This window comes from Phyllobates terribilis, unplaced genomic scaffold (genome assembly GCF_046119375.1).
Source record: "Phyllobates terribilis strain yellow unplaced genomic scaffold, ASM4611937v1 Scaffold_1__5_contigs__length_1240528914, whole genome shotgun sequence".
Classification (NCBI taxonomy): Eukaryota; Metazoa; Chordata; class Amphibia; order Anura; family Dendrobatidae; genus Phyllobates; species Phyllobates terribilis.
Genome location: NW_027362761.1, coordinates 46,603,494 through 46,627,092, shown reverse-complemented (window position 1 = coordinate 46,627,092; position 23,599 = coordinate 46,603,494).

Below are 23,599 nucleotides of genomic sequence, written 5' to 3'. Positions count from 1 at the left end.
ACGGAAAGTATACTAAAACCTGAATAATAGAGATTTTTTACAGTGGGATGGCAAAACCACAGTTATTGTTTACTGGGGTATACCACACTTTTTTAAATAGAGATATTTGCGGCTGAACAGTGTGCGACACACTCAAACTGCTTTTTTTTTTAGATACCAAAGGCCCAAAACTGGATAGAACAGCGATTTGACCCATGGAACTGCGAAACCACACTGGGATGTCGGGCCTACACAAGACTATTTTCAACAGATATATTTTTGTGTCGCAACAGTCAGGAGACACTACTGTTTTTCTTTACGGAAAATATACCAAAACCTGAATAATAGAGGTTTTTTACCGTGGGATTGCAAAACCACAGTTATTGTTTACTGGGGTATACCACACTTCTTTAAATAGAGATATTTGCGGCTGAACAGTGTGCGACACACTCAAACTGCTTTTTTTTTAGATACCAAAGGCCCAAAACTGGATAGTACAGCGATTTGACCTATGGAACTGCGAAACCACACTGGGATGTCGGGCCTACACAAGACTATTTTCAGCAGATATATTTTTGTGTCACAACAGTCAGGAGACACTACTGTTTTTCTTTACGGAAAAAACTACCAAAAGCTGAATAATAGAGATTTTTTACCGTGGGATGGCAAAACCACAGTTATTGTTTACTGGGGTATACCACACTTTTTTAAATAGAGATATTTGCGGTTGAACAGTGAAAGACACAGTCAAACTGCCTTTTTTAAGATACCAAAGGCCCAAAACTGGATAGTACAGCGATTTGACCCGTGGAACTGCGAAACCACACTGGGATGTCAGGCCTACACAAGACTATTTTCAACAGATATATTTTTGTGTCACAACAGTCAGGAAACACTACTGTTTTTCTTTACGGAAAATATACCAAAACCTGAATAATAGAGATTTTTTACCGTGGGATGACAAAACCACAGTTATTGTTTACTGGGGTATACCACACTTTTTTAAATAGAGATATTTGCGGCTGAACAGTGAGCGACACACTCAAACTGCTTTTTTTTCAGATGCCGAAGGCCCAAAACTGGATAATACAGCGATTTGACCGGTGGAACTGCGAAACCACACTGGGATGTCGGGCCTACACAAGACTATTTTCAACAGATATATTTTTGTGTCACAACAGTTAGGAGACACTACTGTTTTTCTTTACGGAAAGTATACTAAAACCTGAATAATAGAGATTTTTTACCGTGGGATGGCAAAACCACAGTTATTGTTTACTAGGGTATACCACACTTTTTTAAATAGAGATATTTGCGGCTGAACAGTGAGCGACACACTCAAACTGCTTTTTTTTTAGATACCAAAGGCCCAAAACTGGATAGTACAGCGATTTGACCCGTGGAACTGCGAAACCACACTGGGATGTCGGGCCTACACAAGACTATTTTCAACAGATATATTTTTGTGTCACAACAGTCAGGAGACACTACTGTTTTTCTTTACGGAAAATATACCAAAACCTGAATGATAGAGATTTTTTACCGTGGGAAGGCAAAACCACAGTTATTGTTTACTGGGGTATACCACACTTTTTTAAATAGAGATATTTGCGGCTGAACAGTGAGCGACACACTCAAACTGCTTTTTTTTAGATACCTAAGGCCCAAAACTGGATAGTACAGCAATTTGACCCATGGAACTGCGAAACCACACTGGGATGTCGGGCCTACACAAGACTATTTTCAACAGATATATTTTTGTGTCACAACAGTCAGGAGAAACTACTGTTTTTCTTTACGGAAAAAAGTACCAAAAGCTGAATAATAGAGATTTTTTACCGTGGGATGGCAAAACCACAGTTATTGTTTACTGGGGTATACCACACTTTTTTAAATAGAGATATTTGCGGCTGAACAGTGAGCGACACACTCAAACTGCTTTTTTTTTAGATGCCAAAGACCCAAAACTGGATAGTACAGCGATTTGACCGGTTTAACTGCGAAACCACACTGGGATGTCGGGCCTACACAAGACTATTTTCAACAGATATATTTTTGTGTCACAACAGTCAGGAGACACTACTGTTTTTCTTTACGGAAAGTATACTAAAACCTGAATAATAGAGATTTTTTACCGTGGGATGGCAAAACCACAGTTATTGTTTACTGGGGTATACCACACTTCTTTAAATAGAGATATTTGCGGCTGAACAGTGTGCGACACACTCAAACTGCTTTTTTTTTAGATACCAAAGGCCCAAAACTGGATAGTACAGCGATTTGACCTATGGAACTGTGAAACCACACTGGGATGTCGGGCCTACACAAGACTATTTTCAGCAGATATATTTTTGTGTCACAACAGTCAGGAGACACTACTGTTTTTCTTTACGGAAAAAACTACCAAAAGCTGAATAATAGAGATTTTTTACCGTGGGATGGCAAAACCACAGTTATTGTTTACTGGGGTATACCACACTTTTTTAAATAGAGATATTTGCGGTTGAACAGTGAGCGACACACTCAAACTGCTTTTTTTTTAGATATCAAAGGCCCAAAACTGGATAGTACAGCGATTTGACCCGTGGAACTGCGAAACTACACTGGGATGTCGGGCCTACACAAGACTATTTTCAACAGATATATTTTTGTGTCACAACAGTCAGGAGACACTACTGTTTTTCTTTACGGAAAATATACCAAAACCTGAATGATAGAGATTTTTTACCGTGGGATGGCAAAACCTCAGTTATTGTTTACTGGGGTATACCACACTTTTTTAAATAGAGATATTTGCGGCTAAACAGTGAGCGACACACTCAAACTGCATTTTTTTAGATACCAAAGGCCCAAATCTGGATAGTACAGCGATTTGACCCGTGGAACTGCGAAACCACACTGGGATGTCGGGCCTACACAAGACTATTTTCAACAGATATATTTTTGTTTCACAACAGTCAGGAGGCACTACTGTTTTTCTTTACGGAAAAAACTACCAAAAGCTGAATAATAGAGGTTTTTTACCGTGGGATGGCAAAACCACAGTTATTGTTTACTGGGGTATACCACACTTCTTTAAATATAGATATTTGCGGCTGAAAATTGAGCGACACACTCAAACTGCTGTTTTTTTAGATACCAAAGGCCCAAAACTGGATAGTACAGCGATTTGACCCATGGAACTGCGAAAACACACTGGGATGTCGGGCCTACACAAGACTATTTTCAACAGATATATTTTTGTGTCACAACAGTCAGGAGACACTACTGTTTTTCTTTACGGAAAAAACTACCAAAAGCTGAATAATAGAGATTTTTTACCGTGGGATGGCAAAACCACAGTTATTGTTTACTGGGGTATACCACACTTTTTTAAATAGAGATATTTGCGGCTAAACAGTGAGCGACACACTCAAACTGCATTTTTTTAGATACCAAAGGCCCAAAACTGGATAGTACAGCGATTTGACCCGTGGAACTGCGAAACCACACTGGGATGTCGGGCCTACACAAGACTATTTTCAACAGATATATTTTTGTGTCGCAACAGTCAGGAGACACTACTGTTTTTCTTTACGGAAAATATACCAAAACCTGAATAATAGAGATTTTTTACCGTGGGATGGCAAAACCACAGTTATTGTTTACTGGGGTATACCACACTTTTTTAAATAGAGATATTTGCGGCTGAACAGTGTTCGACACACTCAAACTGCTTTTTTTTTAGATACCAAAGGCCCAAAACTGGATAGTACAGCAATTTGACCTATGGAACTGCGAAACCACACTGGGATGTCGGGCCTACACAAGACTATTTTCAGCAGATATATTTTTGTGTCACAACAGTCAGGAGACACTACTGTTTTTCTTTATGGAAAAAAATACCAAAAGCTGAATAATAATGATTTTTTCCTCTGGGATGGCAAAACCACAGTTATAGTGTACTGGGGTATACCACACTTTTTTGAATAGAGATATTTGCTGCGGAACAGTGAGCGATACACTCAAACTGCTTTTTTTTTAGATACCAAAGGCCTAAAACTGGATAGTACAGCGATTTGACCCGTGGAACTGCGAAACCACACTGGGATGTCGGGCCTACACAAGACTATTTTCAACAGATATAGTTTTGTGTCACAACAGTCAGGAGACACTACTGTTTTTCTTTACGGAAAAAACTACCAAAAGCTGAATAATAGAGATTTTTTACCGTGGGATGGCAAAACCACAGTTATTGTTTACTGGGGTATACCACACTTTTTTAAATAGAGATATTTGCGGCTGAACAGTGTGCGACACACTCAAACTGCTTTTTTTTTAGATACCAAAGGCCCAAAACTGGATAGTACAGCGATTTGACCCATGGAACTGCGAAACCACACTGGGATGTCGGGCCTACACAAGACTATTTTCAAAAGATATATTTTTGTGTCACAACAGTCAGGAGACACTACTGTTTTTCTTTACGGAAAATATACCAAAACCTGAATAATAGAGGTTTTTTATCGTGGGATGGCAAAACCACAGTTATTGTTTACTGGGGTATACCACACTTTTTTAAATAGAGATATTTGCGGCTGAACAGTGTGCGACACACTCAAACTGCTTTTTTTTTAGATACCAAAGGCCCAAAACTGGATAGTACAGCGATTTGACCTATGGAACTGCGAAACCACAATGGGATGTCGGGCCTACACAAGACTGTTTTCAGCAGATATATTTTTGTGTCACAACAGTCAGGAGACACTACTGTTTTTCTTTATGGAAAATACACCAAAACCTGAATGATAGAGATTTTTTACCGTGGGATGGCAAAACCACAGTTATTGTTTACTGGGGTATACCACACTTTTTTAAATAGAGATATTTGCGGCTGAACAGTGAGCGACACACTCAAACTGCTTTTTTTTAGATACCAAAGGCCCAAAACTGGATAGTACAGCGATTTGACCTGTGGAACTGCGAAACCACACTGGGATGTCGGGCCTACACAAGACTATTTTCAACAGATATATTTTTGTTTCACAACAGTCAGGAGGCACTACTGTTTTTCTTTACGGAAAAAACTACCAAAAGCTGAATAATAGAGATTTTTTACCGTGGGATGGCAAAACCACAGTTATTGTTTACTGGGGTATACCACACTTTTTTAAATAGAGATATTTGCGGCTGAACAGTGAGCGACACACTCAAACTGCTTTTTTTTTAGATACCAAAGGCCCAAAACTGGATAGTACAGCGATTTGACCCGTGGAACTGCGAAACCACACTGGGATGTCGGGCCTACACAAGACTATTTTCAACAGATATATTTTTGTGTCACAACAGTCAGGAGACACTACTGTTTTTCTTTACGGAAAATATACCAAAACCTGAATGATAGAGATTTTTTATCGTGGGAAGGCAAAACCACAGTTATTGTTTACTGGGGTATACCACACTTTTTTAAATAGAGATATTTGCGGCTGAACAGTGAGCGACACACTCAAACTGCTTTTTTTTTAGATACCAAAGGCCCAAAACTGGATAGTACAGCGATTTGACCCGTGAAACTGCGAAACCACACTGGGATGTCGGGCCTACACAAGACTATTTTCAACAGATATATTTTTGTGTCACAACAGTCAGGAGACACTACTGTTTTTCTTTACGGAAAATATACCAAAACCTGAATGATAAAGATTTTTTATCGTGGGAAGGCAAAACCACAGTTATTGTTTACTGGGGTATACCACACTTTTTTAAATAGAGATATTTGCGGCTGAACAGTGAGCGACACACTCAAACTCCTTTTATTTTAGATACCTAAGGCCCAAAACTGGATAGTACAGCGATTTGACCCATGGAACTGCGAAACCACACTGGGATGTCGAGCCTACACAAGACTATTTTCAACAGATATATTTTTGTGTTGCAACAGTCAGGAAAAACTACTGTTTTTCTTCACGGAAAAAAACACCAAAAGCTGAATAATAGAGATTTTTTACCGTGGGATGGCAAAACCACAGTTATTGTTTACTGGGGTATACCAAACTTTTTTAAATAGAGATATTTGCGGCTGAACAGTGAGCGACACACTCAAACTGCTTTTTTTTTAGATACCAAAGGCCCAAAACTGGATAGTACAGCGATTTGACCCGTGGAACTGCGAAACCACACTGGGATGTCGGGCCTACACAAGACTATTTTCAACAGATATATTTTTGTGTCACAACAGTCAGGAGACACTACTGTTTTTCTTTACGGAAAAAACTACCAAAAGCTGAATAATAGAGATTTTTTACCGTGGGATGGCAAAACCACAGTTATTGTTTACTGGGGTATACCACACTTTTTTAAATAGAGATATTTGCGGCTGAACAGTGTGCGACACACTCAAACTGCTTTTTTTTTAGATACCAAAGGCCCAAAACTTTATAGTACAGCGATTTGACCCATGGAACTGCGAAACCATACTGGGATGTCGGGCCTACACAAGACTATTTTCAAAAGATATATTTTTGTGTCACAACAGTCAGGAGACACTACTGTTTTTCTTTACGGAAAATATACCAAAACCTGAATAATAGAGGTTTTTTACCATGGGATGGCAAAACCACAGTTATTGTTTACTGGGGTATACCACACTTTTTTAAATAGAGATATTTGCGGCTGAACAGTGTGCGACACACTCAAACTGCTTTTTTTTTAGATACCAAAGGCCCAAAACTGGATAGTACAGCGATTTGACCTATGGAACTGCGAAACCACAATGGGATGTCGGGCCTACACAAGACTATTTTCAGCAGATATATTTTTGTGTCACAACAGTCAGGAGACACTACTGTTTTTCTTTACGGAAAAAACTACCAAAAGCTGAATAATAGAGATTTTTTGCTCTGGGATGGCAAAACCACAGTTATAGTTTACTGGGGTATACCACACTTTTTTGAATAGAGATATTTGCTGCTGAACAGTGAGCGACACACTCAAACTGCTTTTTTTTTAGATACCAAAGGCCCAAAACTGGATAGTACAGCGATTTGACCCGTGGAACTGCGAAACTACACTGGGATGTCGGGCCTACACAAGACTATTTTCAACAGATATATTTTTGTGTCACAACAGTCAGGAGACACTACTGTTTTTCTTTACGGAAAATATACCAAAACCTGAATGATAGAGATTTTTTACCGTGGGATGGCAAAACCACAGTTATTGTTTACTGGGGTATACCACACTTTTTTAAATAGAGATATTTGCGGCTGAACAGTGAGCGACACACTCAAACTGCTTTTTTTTAGATACCAAAGGCCCAAAACTGGATAGTACAGCGATTTGACCCGTGGAACTGCGAAACCACACTGGGATGTCGGGCCTACACAAGACTATTTTCAACAGATATATTTTTGTTTCACAACAGTCAGGAGGCACTACTGTTTTTCTTTACGGAAAAAACTACCAAAAGCTGAATAATAGAGATTTTTTACCGTGGGATGGCAAAACCACAGTTATTGTTTACTGGGGTATACCACACTTTTTTAAATAGAGATATTTGCGGCTGAACAGTGAGCGACACACTCAAACTGCTTTTTTTTTAGATACCAAAGGCCCAAAACTGGATAGTACAGCGATTTGACCCGTGGAACTGCGAAACCACACTGGGATTTCGGGCCTACACAAGACTATTTTCAACAGATATATTTTTGTGTCACAACAGTCAGGAGACACTACTGTTTTTCTTTACGGAAAATATACCAAAACCTGAATGATAGAGATTTTTTATCGTGGGAAGGCAAAACCACAGTTATTGTTTACTGGGGTATACCACACTTTTTTAAATAGAGATATTTGCGGCTGAACAGTGAGCGACACACTCAAACTGCTTTTTTTTTAGATACCTAAGGCCCAAAACTGGATACTACAGCGATTTGACCCATGGAACTGCGAAACCACACTGGGATGTCGAGCCTACACAAGACTATTTTCAACAGATATATTTTTGTGTCGCAACAGTCAGGAAAAACTACTGTTTTTCTTTACGGAAAAAACCACCAAAAGCTGAATAATAGAGATTTTTTACCGTGGGATGGCAAAACCACAGTTATTGTTTACTGGGGTATACCAAACTTTTTTAAATAGAGATATTTGCGGCTGAACAGTGAGCGACACACTCAAACTGCTTTTTTTTTAGATGCCAAAGGCCCAAAACTGGATAGTACAGCGATTTGACCTATGGAACTGCTAACCCACACTGGGATGTCGGGCCTACACAAGACTATTTTCAACAGATATATTTTTGTGTCACAACAGTCAGGAAAAACTACAGTTTTTCTTTACGGAAAAAACTACCAAAAGCTGAATAATAGAGATTTTTTACCGTGGGATGGCAAAACCACAGTTATTGTTTACTGGGGTATACCACGCTTTTTTAAATAGAGATATTTGCGGCTGAACAGTGAGCGACACACTCAAACTGCTTTTTTTTAGATACCAAAGGCCCAAAACTGGATAGTACAGCGATTTGACCCGTGGAACTGCGAAACCACACTGGGATGTCGGGCATACACAAGACTATTTTCAACAGATATATTTTTGTTTCACAACAGTCAGGAGGCACTACTGTTTTTCTTTACGGAAAAAACTACCAAAAGCTGAATAATAGAGATTTTTTACCGTGGGATGGCAAAACCACAGTTATTGTTTACTGGGGTATACCACACTTTTTTAAATAGAGATATTTGCGGCTGAACAGTGAGCGACACACTCAAACTGCTTTTTTTTTAGATACCAAAGGCCCAAAACTTTATAGTACAGCGATTTGACCCATGGAACTGCGAAACCATACTGGGATGTCGGGCCTACACAAGACTATTTTCAAAAGATATATTTTTGTGTCACAACAGTCAGGAGACACTACTGTTTTTCTTTACGGAAAATATACCAAAACCTGAATAATAGAGGTTTTTTACCGTGGGATGGCAAAACCACAGTTATTGTTTACTGGGGTATACCACACTTTTTTAAATAGAGATATTTGCGGCTGAACAGTGTGCGACACACTCAAACTGCTTTTTTTTTAGATACCAAAGGCCCAAAACTGGATAGTACAGCGATTTGACCTATGGAACTGCGAAACCACTGTGGGATGTCGGGCCTACACAAGACTATTTTCAGCAGATATATTTTTGTGTCACAACAGTCAGGAGACACTACTGTTTTTCTTTACGGAAAAAACTACCAAAAGCTGAATAATAGAGATTTTTTGCTCTGGGATGGCAAAACCACAGTTATAGTTTACTGGGGTATACCACACTTTTTTGAATAGAGATATTTGCTGCTGAACAGTGAGCGACACACTCAAACTGCTTTTTTTTTAGATACCAAAGGCCCAAAACTGGATAGTACAGCGATTTGACCCGTGGAACTGCGAAACTACACTGGGATGTCGGGCCTACACAAGACTATTTTCAACAGATATATTTTTGTGTCACAACAGTCAGGAGACACTACTGTTTTTCTTTACGGAAAATATACCAAAACCTGAATGATAGAGATTTTTTACCGTGGGATGGCAAAACCACAGTTATTGTTTACTGGGGTATACCACACTTTTTTAAATAGAGATATTTGCGGCTGAACAGTGAGCGACACACTCAAACTGCTTTTTTTTAGATACCAAAGGCCCAAAACTGGATAGTACAGCGATTTGACCCGTGGAACTGCGAAACCACACTGGGATGTCGGGCCTACACAAGACTATTTTCAACAGATATATTTTTGTTTCACAACAGTCAGGAGGCACTACTGTTTTTCTTTACGGAAAAAACTACCAAAAGCTGAATAATAGAGATTTTTTACCGTGGGATGGCAAAACCACAGTTATTGTTTACTGGGGTATACCACACTTTTTTAAATAGAGATATTTGCGGCTGAACAGTGAGCGACACACTCAAACTGCTTTTTTTTTAGATACCAAAGGCCCAAAACTGGATAGTACAGCGATTTGACCCGTGGAACTGCGAAACCACACTGGGATGTCGGGCCTACACAAGACTATTTTCAACAGATATATTTTTGTGTCACAACAGTCAGGAGACACTACTGTTTTTCTTTACGGAAAATATACCAAAACCTGAATGATAGAGATTTTTTATCGTGGGAAGGCAAAACCACAGTTATTGTTTACTGGGGTATACCACACTTTTTTAAATAGAGATATTTGCGGCTGAACAGTGAGCGACACACTCAAACTGCTTTTTTTTTAGATACCTAAGGCCCAAAACTGGATACTACAGCGATTTGACCCATGGAACTGCGAAACCACACTGGGATGTCGAGCCTACACAAGACTATTTTCAACAGATATATTTTTGTGTCGCAACAGTCAGGAAAAACTACTGTTTTTCTTTACGGAAAAAACCACCAAAAGCTGAATAATAGAGATTTTTTACCGTGGGATGGCAAAACCACAGTTATTGTTTACTGGGGTATACCAAACTTTTTTAAATAGAGATATTTGCGGCTGAACAGTGAGCGACACACTCAAACTGCTTTTTTTTTAGATGCCAAAGGCCCAAAACTGGATAGTACAGCGATTTGACCTATGGAACTGCTAACCCACACTGGGATGTCGGGCCTACACAAGACTATTTTCAACAGATATATTTTTGTGTCACAACAGTCAGGAAAAACTACAGTTTTTCTTTACGGAAAAAACTACCAAAAGCTGAATAATAGAGATTTTTTACCGTGGGATGGCAAAACCACAGTTATTGTTTACTGGGGTATACCACGCTTTTTTAAATAGAGATATTTGCGGCTGAACAGTGAGCGACACACTCAAACTGCTTTTTTTTAGATACCAAAGGCCCAAAACTGGATAGTACAGCGATTTGACCCGTGGAACTGCGAAACCACACTGGGATGTCGGGCATACACAAGACTATTTTCAACAGATATATTTTTGTTTCACAACAGTCAGGAGGCACTACTGTTTTTCTTTACGGAAAAAACTACCAAAAGCTGAATAATAGAGATTTTTTACCGTGGGATGGCAAAACCACAGTTATTGTTTACTGGGGTATACCACACTTTTTTAAATAGAGATATTTGCGGCTGAACAGTGAGCGACACACTCAAACTGCTTTTTTTTTAGATACCAAAGGCCCAAAACTGGATAGTACAGCGATTTGACCCGTGGAACTGCGAAACCACACTGGGATGTCGGGCCTACACAAGACTATTTTCAACAGATATATTTTTGTGTCACAACAGTCAGGAGACACTACTGTTTTTCTTTACGGAAAATATACCAAAACCTGAATGATAGAGATTTTTTATCGTGGGAAGGCAAAACCACAGTTATTGTTTACTGGGGTATACCACACTTTTTTAAATAGAGATATTTGCGGCTGAACAGTGAGCGACACACTCAAACTGCTTTTTTTTTAGATACCTAAGGCCCAAAACTGGATAGTACAGCGATTTGACCCATGGAACTGCGAAACCACACTGGGATGTCGAGCCTACACAAGACTATTTTCAACAGATATATTTTTGTGTCGCAACAGTCAGGAAAAACTACTGTTTTTCTTTACGGAAAAAACCACCAAAAGCTGAATAATAGAGATTTTTTACCGTGGGATGGCAAAACCACAGTTATTGTTTACTGGGGTATACCAAACTTTTTTAAATAGAGATATTTGCGGCTGAACAGTGAGCGACACACTCAAACTGCTTTTTTTTTAGATGCCAAAGGCCCAAAACTGGATAGTACAGCGATTTGACCGGTGGAAATGCGAAACCACACTGGGATGTCGGGCCTACACAAGACTATTTTCAACAGATATATTTTTGTGTCACAACAGTCAGGAGACACTACTGTTTTTCTTTACGGAAAATATACCAAAAACTGAATGATAGAGATTTTTTACCGTGGGAAGGCAAAACCACAGTTATTGTTTACTGGGGTATACCACACTTTTTTAAATAGAGATATTTGCGGCTGAACAGTGAGCGACACACTCAAACTGCTTTTTTTTAGATACCTAAGGCCCAAAACTGGATAGTACAGCGATTTGACCTATGGAACTGCTAACCCACACTGGGATGTCGGGCCTACACAAGACTATTTTCAACAGATATATTTTTGTGTCACAACAGTCAGGTAAAACTACAGTTTTTCTTTACGGAAAAAACTACCAAAAGCTGAATAATAGAGATTGTTTACCTTGGGATGGCAAAACCACAGTTATTGTTTACTGGGGTATACCACGCTTTTTTAAATAGAGATATTTGCGGCTGAACAGTGAGCGACACAATCAAACTGCTTTTTTTTTTAGATGCCAAAGGCCCAAAACTGGATAGTACAGCGATTTAACCGGTGGAACTGCGAAACCACACTGGGATGTCGGGCCTACACAAGACTATTTTCAACAGATATATTTTTGTGTCACAACAGTCAGGAGACACTACTGTTTTTCTTTACGGAAAATATACCAAAACCTGAATGATAGAGATTTTTTACCGTGGGATGGCAAAACCACAGTTATTGTTTACTGGGGTATACCACACTTTTTTAAATAGAGATCTTTGCGGCTGAACAGTGAGCGACACACTCAAACTGCTTTTTTTTTAGATACCAAAGGCCCAAAACTGGAGAGTACAGCGATTTGACCCATGGAACTGCGAAACCACACTGGGATGTCGGGCCTACACAACACTATTTTCAACAGATATATTTTTGTGTCACAACAGTCAGGAGACACTACTGTTTTTCTTTACGGAAAAAACTACCAAAAGCTGAATAATAGAGATTTTTTACCTTGGGATGGCAAAACCACAGTTATTGTTTACTGGGGTATACCACACTTTTTTAAATAGAGATATTTGCAGCTGAACAGTGAGCGACACACTCAAACTGCATTTTTTTTAGATGCCAAAGGCCCAAAACTGGATAGTACAGCGATTTGACCCGTGGAACTGCGAAACCACACTGGGATGTCGGGCCTACACAAGACTATTTTCAACAGATATATTTTTGTGTCACAACAGTCTGGAGACACTACTGTTTTTCTTTATGGAAAATATACCAAAACCTGAATGATAGAAATTTTTTACCGTGGGATGGCAAAACCACAGTTATTGTTTACTGGGGTATACCACACTTTTTTAAATAGAGATATTTGCGGCTGAACAGTGAGCGACACACTGAAACTGCTTTTTTTTTTAGATACCAAAGGCCCAAAACTGGATAGTACAGCGATTTGACCCATTAAAGTGCGAAACCACACTGGGATGTCGGGCCTACACAAGACTATTTTCAACAGATATATTTTTGTGTCACAACAGTCAGGAGACACTACTGTTTTTCTTTATGGAAAATATACCAAAACCTGAATGATAGAGATTTTTTACCGTGGGATGGCAAAACCACAGTTATTGTTTACTGGGGTATACCACACTTTTTTAAATAGAGATATTTGCGGCTGAACAGTGAGTGACACACTCAAACTGCTTTTTTTTTAGATACAAAAGGCCCAAAACTGGATAGTACAGCGATTTGACCCATGGAACTGCGAAACCACACCGGGATGTCGGGCCTACACAAGACTATTTTCAACAGATATATTTTTGTGTCACAACAGTCAGGAGACACTACTGTTTTTCTTTACGGAAAAAACTACCAAAAGCTGAATAATAGAGATGTTTTACCGTGGGATGGCAAAACCACAGTTATTGTTTACTGGGGTATACCACACTTTTTTAAATAGAGATATTTGCGGCTGAACAGTGAGCAAAACACTCAAACTGCTTTTTTTTTAGATACCAAAGGCCCAAAACTGGATAGTACAGCGATTTGACCCGTGGAACTGCGAAACCACACTGGGATGTCGGGCCTACACAAGACTAATTTCAACAGATATATTTTTGTGTCACAACAGTCAGGAGACACTACTGTTTTTCTTTACGGAAAATATACCAAAAGCTGAATAATAGAGATTTTTTACCATGGGATGGCAAAACCACAGTTATTGTTTACTGGGGTATACCACACTTTTTTAAATAGAGATATTTGCGGCTGAACAGTGAGCGACACACTCAAACTGCTTTTTTTTTAGATACCAAAGGCCCAAAACTGGATAGTACAGTAATTTGACCCGTGGAAATGCGAAACCACACTGGGATGTCGGGCCTACACAAGACTATTTTCAACAGATATATTTTTGTGTCACAACAGTCAGGAGACACTACTGTTTTTCTTTATGGAAAAAAATACCAAAAGCTGAATAATAGAGATGTTTTACCGTGGGATGGCAAAACCACAGTTATTGTTTACTGGGGTATACCACACTTTTATAAATAGAGATATTTGCGGCTGAACAGTGAGCGACACACTCAAACTGTTTTTTTTTTTATACCAAAGGCCCAAAACTGGATAGTACAGCGATTTGACCCATGGAACTGCGAAACCACACTGGGATGTCGGGCCTACACAAGACTATTTTCAACAGATATATTTTTGTGTCACAACAGTCAGGAGACACTACTGTTTTACTTTACGGAAAAAACTACCAAAAGCTGAATAATAGAGATTTTTTACCGTGGGATGGCAAAACCACAGTTATTGTTTACTGGGGTATACCACACTTTTTTAAATAGAGATATTTGCGGCTGAACAGTGAGCGACACACTCAAACTGCTTTTTTTTTAGATACCAAAGGCCCAAAACTGGATAGTACAGCGATTTGACCCGTGGAGATGCGAAACCACACTGGGATGTCGGGCCTACACAAGACTATTTTCAACAGATATATTTTTGTGTCACAACAGTCAGGAGATACTATTGTTTTTCTTTACGGAAAATATACCAAAACCTGAATAATAGAGATTTTTTACCGTGGGATGGCAAAACCACAGTTATTGTTTACTGGGGTATACCACACTTTTTTAAATAGAGATATTTGTGGCTGAACAGTGAGCGACACACTCAAACTGCTTTTTTTTAGATACCAAAGGCCCAAAACTGAATAGTACAGCGATTTAACCCGTGGAACTGCGAAACCACACTGGGATGTTGGGCCTACAGAAGACTATTTTCAACAGATATATTTTTGTGTCACAACAGTCAGGAGACACTACTGTTTTTCTTTACGGAAAAAACTACCAAAAGCTGAATAATAGAGATTTTTTACCGTGGGATGGCAAAACCACAGTTATTGTTTACTGGGGTATACCACACTTTTTTAAATAGAGATATTTGCGGCTGAACAGTGAGCGACACACTCAAAGTGCTTTTTTTTTTAGATACCAAAGGCCCAAAACTGGATAGTACAGCGATTTGACCCGTGGAACTGCGAAACCTCACTGGGATGTCGGGCCTACACAAGACTATTTTCAACAGATATATTTTTGTGTCACAACAGTCAGGGGACACTACTGTTTTTCTTTACGGAAAATATACCAAAAGCTGAATAATAGAGATTTTTTACCATGGGATGGCAAAACCACAGTTATTGTTTACTGGGGTATACCACACTTTTTTAAATAGAGATATTTGCGGCTGAACAGTGTGCGACACACTCAAACTGCTTTTTTTTTAGATACCAAAGGCCCAAAACTGGATAGTACAGCGATTTTACCCATGGAACTGCGAAACCACACTGGGATGTCGGGCCTACACAAGACTATTTTCAACAGATATATTTTTGTGTCGCAACAGTCAGGAGACACTACTGTTTTTCTTTACGGAAAATATACCAAAACCTGAATAATAGAGGTTTTTTACCGTGGGATGGCAAAACCACAGTTATTGTTTACTGGGGTATACCACACTTTTTTAAATAGAGATATTTGCGGCTGAACAGTGAGCGACACACTCAAACTGCTTTTTTTTTAGATGCCAAAGGCCCAAAACTGGATAGTACAGCGATTTAACCGGTGGAACTGCGAAACCACACTGGGATGTCGGGCCTACACAAGACTATTTTCAACAGATATATTTTTGTGTCGCAACAGTCAGGAGACACTACTGTTTTTCTTTACGGAAAATATACCAAAACCTGAATAATAGAGTTTTTTTACCGTGGGATGGCAAAACCACAGTTATTGTTTACTGGGGTATACCACACTTTTTTAAATAGAGATATTTGCGGCTGAACAGTGAGCGACACACTCAAACTGCTTTTTTTTTAGATGCCAAAGGCCCAAAACTGGATAGTACAGCGATTTAACCGGTGGAACTGCGAAACCACACTGGGATGTCGGGCCTACACAAGACTATTTTCAACAGATATATTTTTGTGTCACAACAATCAGGAGACACTACTGTTTTTCTTTACGGAAAATATACCAAAACCTGAATGATAGAGATTTTTTACCATGGGATGGCAAAACCACAGTTATTGTTTACTGGGGTATACCACACTTTTTTAAATAGAGATCTTTGCGGCTGAACAGTGAGCGACACACTCAAACTGCTTTTTTTTTAGATACCAAAGGCCCAAAACTGGAGAGTACAGCGATTTGACCCATGGAACTGCGAAACCACACTGGGATGTCGGGCCTACACAACACTATTTTCAACAGATATATTTTTGTGTCACAACAGTCAGGAGACACTACTGTTTTTCTTTACGGAAAAAACTACCAAAAGCTGAATAATAGAGATTTTTTACCTTGGGATGGCAAAACCACAGTTATTGTTTACTGGGGTATACCACACTTTTTTAAATAGAGATATTTGCAGCTGAACAGTGAGCGACACACTCAAACTGCATTTTTTTTAGATGCCAAAGGCCCAAAACTGGATAGTACAGCGATTTGACCCGTGGAACTGCGAAACCACACTGGGATGTCGGGCCTACACAAGACTATTTTCAACAGATATATTTTTGTGTCACAACAGTCTGGAGACACTACTGTTTTTCTTTATGGAAAATATACCAAAACCTGAATGATAGAAATTTTTTACCGTGGGATGGCAAAACCACAGTTATTGTTTACTGGGGTATACCACACTTTTTTAAATAGAGATATTTGCGGCTGAACAGTGAGCGACACACTCAAACTGCTTTTTTTTTTTAGATACCAAAGCCCCAAAACTGGATAGTACAGCGATTTGACCCACTGAAGTGCGAAACCACACTGGGATGTCGGGCCTACACAAGACTATTTTCAACAGATATATTTTTGTGTCACAACAGTCAGGAGACACTACTGTTTTTCTTTATGGAAAATATACCAAAACCTGAATGATAGAGATTTTTTACCGTGGGATGGCAAAACCACAGTTATTGTTTACTGGGGTATACCACACTTTTTTAAATAGAGATATTTGCGGCTGAACAGTGAGTGACACACTCAAACTGCTTTTTTTTTAGATACAAAAAGGCCCAAAACTGGATAGTACAGCGATTTGACCCATGGAACTGCGAAACCACACTGGGATGTCGGGCCTACACAAGACTATTTTCAACAGATATATTTTTGTGTCACAACAGTCAGGAGACACTACTGTTTTTCTTTACGGAAAAAACTACCAAAAGCTGAATAATAGAGATGTTTTACCGTGGGATGGCAAAACCACAGTTATTGTTTACTGGGGTATACCACACTTTTTTAAATAGAGATATTTGCGGCTCAACAGTGAGCAACACACTCAAACTGCTTTTTTTTTAGATACCAAAGGCCCAAAACTGGATAGTGCAGCGATTTGACCCGTGGAACTGCGAAACCACACTGGGATGTCGGGCCTACACAAGACTAATTTCAACAGATATATTTTTGTGTCACAACAGTCAGGAGACACTACTGTTTTTCTTTACGGAAAATATACCAAAACCTGAATAATAGAGATTTTTTACCGTGGGATGGCAAAACCACAGTTATTGTTTACTGGGGTATACCACACTTTTTTAAATAGAGATATTTGCGGCTGAACAGTGAGCGACACACTCAAACTGCTTTTTTTTTAGATACCAAAGGCCCAAAACTGGATAGTACAGTAATTTGACCCGTGGAAATGCGAAACCACACTGGGATGTCGGGCCTACACAAGACTATTTTCAACAGATATATTTTTGTGTCACAACAGTCAGGAGACACTACTGTTTTTCTTTATGGAAAAAAATACCAAAAGCTGAATAATAGAGATGTTTTACCGTGGGATGGCAAAACCACAGTTATTGTTTACTGGGGTATACCACACTTTTATAAATAGAGATATTTGCGGCTGAACAGTGAGCGACACACTCAAACTGCTTTTTTTTTTTATACCAAAGGCCCAAAACTGGATAGTACAGCGATTTGACCCATGGAACTGCGAAACCACACTGGGATGTCGGGCCTACACAAGACTATTTTCAACAGATATATTTTTGTGTCACAACAGTCAGGAGACACTACTGTTTTACTTTACGGAAAAAACTACCAAAAGCTGAATAATAGAGATTTTTTACCGTGGGATGGCAAAACCACAGTTATTGTTTACTGGGGTATACCACACTTTTTTAAATAGAGATATTTGCGGCTGAACAGTGAGCGACACACTCAAACTGCTTTTTTTTTAGATACCAAAGGCCCAAAACTGGATAGTACAGCGATTTGACCCGTGGAAATGTGAAACCACACTGGGATGTCGGGCCTACACAAGACTATTTTCAACAGATATATTTTTGTGTCACAACAGTCAGGAGACACTATTGTTTTTCTTTACGGAAAATATACCAAAACCTGAATAATAGAGATTTTTTACCGTTGGATGGCAAAACCACAGTTATTGTTTACTGGGGTATACCACACTTTTTTAAATAGAGATATTTGCGGCTGAACAGTGAGCGACACACTCAAACTACTTTTTTTTTAGATACCAAAGGCCCAAAACTGGATAGTACAGCGATTTGACCCATGGATCTGCGAAACCACACTGGGATGTCGGGCCTACACAAGACTATTTTCAACAGATATATTTTTGTGTCACAACAGTCAGGAGACACTACTGTTTTTCTTTACGGAAAAAACTACCAAAAGCTGAATAATAGAGATTTTTTACCGTGGGATGGCAAAACCACAGTTATTGTTTACTGGGGTATACCACACTTTTTTAAATAGAGATATTTGCAGCTGAACAGTGAGCGACACACTCAAACTGCTTTTTTTTTAGATACCAAAGGCCCAAAACTGGATAGTACAGCGATTTGACCCATGGAACTGCGAAACCACACTGGGATGTCGGGCCTACACAAGACTATTTTCAACAGATAGATTTTTGTGTCACAACAGTCAGGAGACACTACTGTTTTTCTTTACGGAAAATATACCAAAACCTGAATAATAGAGATTTTTTACCGTGGGATGGCAAAACCACAGTTATTGTTTACTGGGGTATACCACACTTTTTTAAATAGAGATATTTGCGGCTGAACAGTGAGCGACACACTCAAACTGCTTTTTTTTTAGATACCAAAGGCCCAAAACTGAATAGTACAGCGATTTAACCCGTGGAACTGCGAAACCACACTGGGATGTTGGGCCTACAGAAGACTATTTTCAACAGATATATTTTTGTGTCACAACAGTCAGGAGACACTACTGTTTTTCTTTACGGAAAAAACTACCAAAAGCTGAATAATAGAGATTTTTTACCGTGGGATGGCAAAACCACAGTTATTGTTTACTGGGGTATACCACACTTTTTTAAATAGAGATATTTGCGGCTGAACAGTGAGCGACACACTCAAACTACTTTTTTTTTAGATACCAAAGGCCCAAAACTGGATAGTACAGCGATTTGACCCATGGATCTGCGAAACCACACTGGGATGTCGGGCCTACACAAGACTATTTTCAACAGATATATTTTTGTGTCACAACAGTCAGGAGACACTACTGTTTTTCTTTACGGAAAAAACTACCAAAAGCTGAATAATAGAGATTTTTTACCGTGGGATGGCAAAACCACAGTTATTGTTTACTGGGGTATACCACACTTTTTTAAATAGAGATATTTGCAGCTGGACAGTGAGCGACACACTCAAACTGCTTTTTTTTTAGATACCAAAGGCCCAAAACTGGATAGTACAGCGATTTGACCCATGGAACTGCGAAACCACACTGGGATGTCGGGCCTACACAAGACTATTTTCAACAGATAGATTTTTGTGTCACAACAGTCAGGAGACACTACTGTTTTTCTTTACGGAAAATATACCAAAACCTGAATAATAGAGATTTTTTACCGTGGGATGGCAAAACCACAGTTATTGTTTACTGGGGTATACCACACTTTTTTAAATAGAGATATTTGCGGCTGAACAGTGAGCGACACACTCAAACTGCTTTTTTTTTAGATACCAAAGGCCCAAAACTGAATAGTACAGCGATTTAACCCGTGGAACTGCGAAACCACACTGGGATGTTGGGCCTACAGAAGACTATTTTCAACAGATATATTTTTGTGTCACAACAGTCAGGAGACACTACTGTTTTTCTTTACGGAAAAAACTACCAAAAGCTGAATAATAGAGATTTTTTACCGTGGGATGGCAAAACCACAGTTATTGTTTACTGGGGTATACCACACTTTTTTAAATAGAGATATTTGCGGCTGAACAGTGAGCGACACACTCAAAGTGCTTTTTTTTTTAGATACCAAAGGCCCAAAACTGGATAGTACAGCGATTTGACCCGTGGAACTGCGAAACCTCACTGGGATGTCGGGCCTACACAAGACTATTTTCAACAGATATATTTTTGTGTCACAACAGTCAGGAGACACTACTGTTTTTCTTTACGGAAAATATACCAAAAGCTGAATAATAGAGATTTTTTACCATGGGATGGCAAAACCACAGTTATTGTTTACTGGGGTATACCACACTTTTTTAAATAGAGATATTTGCGGCTGAACAGTGTGCGACACACTCAAACTGCTTTTTTTTTAGATACCAAAGGCCCAAAACTGGATAGTACAGCGATTTGACCCATGGAACTGCGAAACCACACTGGGATGTCGGGCCTACACAAGACTATTTTCAACAGATATATTTTTGTGTCGCAACAGTCAGGAGACACTACTGTTTTTCTTTACGGAAAATATACCAAAACCTGAATAATAGAGGTTTTTTACCGTGGGATGGCAAAACCACAGTTATTGTTTACTGGGGTATACCACACTTTTTTAAATAGAGATATTTGCGGCTGAACAGTGTGCGACACACTCAAACTGCTTTTTTTTTAGATACCAAAGGCCCAAAACTGGATAGTAAAGCGATTTGACCTATGGAACTGCGAAACCAAACTGGGATGTCGGGCCTACACAAGACTATTTTCAGCAGATATATTTTTGTGTCACAACAGTCAGGAGACACTACTGTTTTTCTTTACGGAAAAAACTACCAAAAGCTGAATAACAGAGATTTTTTGCTGTGGGATGGCAAAACCACAGTTATTGTTTACTGGGGTATACCACACTTTTTTGAATAGAGATATTTGCTGCTGAACAGTGAGTGACACACTCAAACTGCTTTTTTTTTAGATACCAAAGGCCCAAAACTGGATAGTACAGCGATTTGACCCGTGGAACTGCGAAACCACACTGGGATGTCGGGCCTACACAAGACTATTTTCAACAGATATATTTTTGTGTCACAACAGTCAGGAGACACAACTGTTTTTCTTTACGGAAAATATACCAAAACCTGAATGATAGAGATTTTTTACCGTGGGATGGCAAAACCACAGTTATTGTTTACTGGGGTATACCACACTTTTTTAAATAGAGATATTTGCGGCTGAACAGTGAGCGACACACTCAAACTGCTGTTTTTTTAGATACCAAAGGCCCAAAACTGGATAGTACAGCGATTTGACCCATGGAACTGCGAAAACACACTGGGATTTCGGGCCTACACAAGACTATTTTCAACAGATATATTTTTGTGTCACAACAGTCAGGAGACACAACTGTTTTTCTTTACGGAAAAAACTACCAAATGCTGAATAATAGAGATTTTTTACCATGGGATGGCAAAACCACAGTTATTGTTTACTGGGGTATACCACACTTTTTTAAATAGAGATATTTGCGGCTGAACAGTGAGCGACACACTCAAACTGCTTTTTTTTAGATACAAAATGCCCAAAACTGGATAGTACAGCGATTTGACCCGTGGAACTGCGAAACCACACAGGGATGTCGGGCCTACACAAGACTATTTTCAACAGATATATTTTTGTTTCACAACAGTCAGGAGGCACTACTGTTTTTCTTTATGGAAAAAACTACCAAAAGCTGAATAATAGAGATTTTTTACCGTGGGATGGCAAAACCACAGTTATTGTTTACTGGGGTATACCACACTTTTTTGAATAGAGATATTTGCTGCTGAACAGTGAGCGACACACTCAAACTGCTGTTTTTTTAGATACAAAAGGCCCAAAACTGGATAGTACAGCGATTTGACCCATGGAACTGCGAAAACACACTGGGATGTCGGGCCTACACAAGACTATTTTCAACAGATATATTTTTGTGTCACAACAGTCTGGAGACACTACTGTTTTTCTTTACGGAAAATATACCAAAATCTGAATAATAGAAATTTTTTACCGTGGGATGGCAAAACCACAGTTATTGTTTACTGGGGTATACCACACTTTTTTAAATAGAGATATTTGCGGCTGAACAGTGAGCGACACACTCAAACTGTTTTTTTTTAGATACCAAAGGCCCAAAACTGGATAGTACAGCGATTTGACCCATTGAACTGCGAAACCACACTGGGATGTCGGGCCTACACAAGACTATTTTCAACAGATATATTTTTGTGTCACAACAGTCAGGAGACACTACTGTTTTTCTTTATGGAAAATATACCAAAACCTGAATGATAGAGATATTTTACCGTGGGATGGCAAAACCACAGTTATTGTTTACTGGGGTATACCACACTTTTCTAAATAGAGATATTTGCGGCTGAACAGTGAGTGACACACTCAAACTGCTTTTTTTTTAGATACAAAAGGCCCAAAACTGGATAGTACAGCGATTTGACCCATGGAACTGCGAAACCACACTGGGATGTCGGGCCTACACAAGACTATTTTCAACAGATATATTTTTGTGTCACAACAGTCAGGAGACACTACTGTTTTTCTTTACGGAAAAAACTACCAAAAGCTGAATAATAGAGATGTTTTACCGTGGGATGGCAAAACCACAGTTATTGTTTACTGGGATATACCACACTTTTTTAAATAGAGATATTTGCGGCTGAACAATGAGCGACACACTCAAACTGCTATTTTTTTAGATACCAAAGGCCCAAAACTGGATAGTACAGCGATTTGACCCATGGAACTGCGAAAACACACTGGGTTGTCGGGCCTACACAAGACTATTTTCAACAGATATATTTTTGTGTCACAACAGTCTGGAGACACTACTGTTTTTCTTTACGGAAAATATACCAAAACCTGAATGATAGAAATTTTTTACCGTGGGATGGCAAAACCACAGTTATTGTTTACTGGGGTATACCACACTTTTTTAAATAGAGATATTTGCGGCTGTACAGTGAGCGACACACTCAAACTGCTTTTTTTTTAGATACCAAAGGCCCAAAACTGGATAGTACAG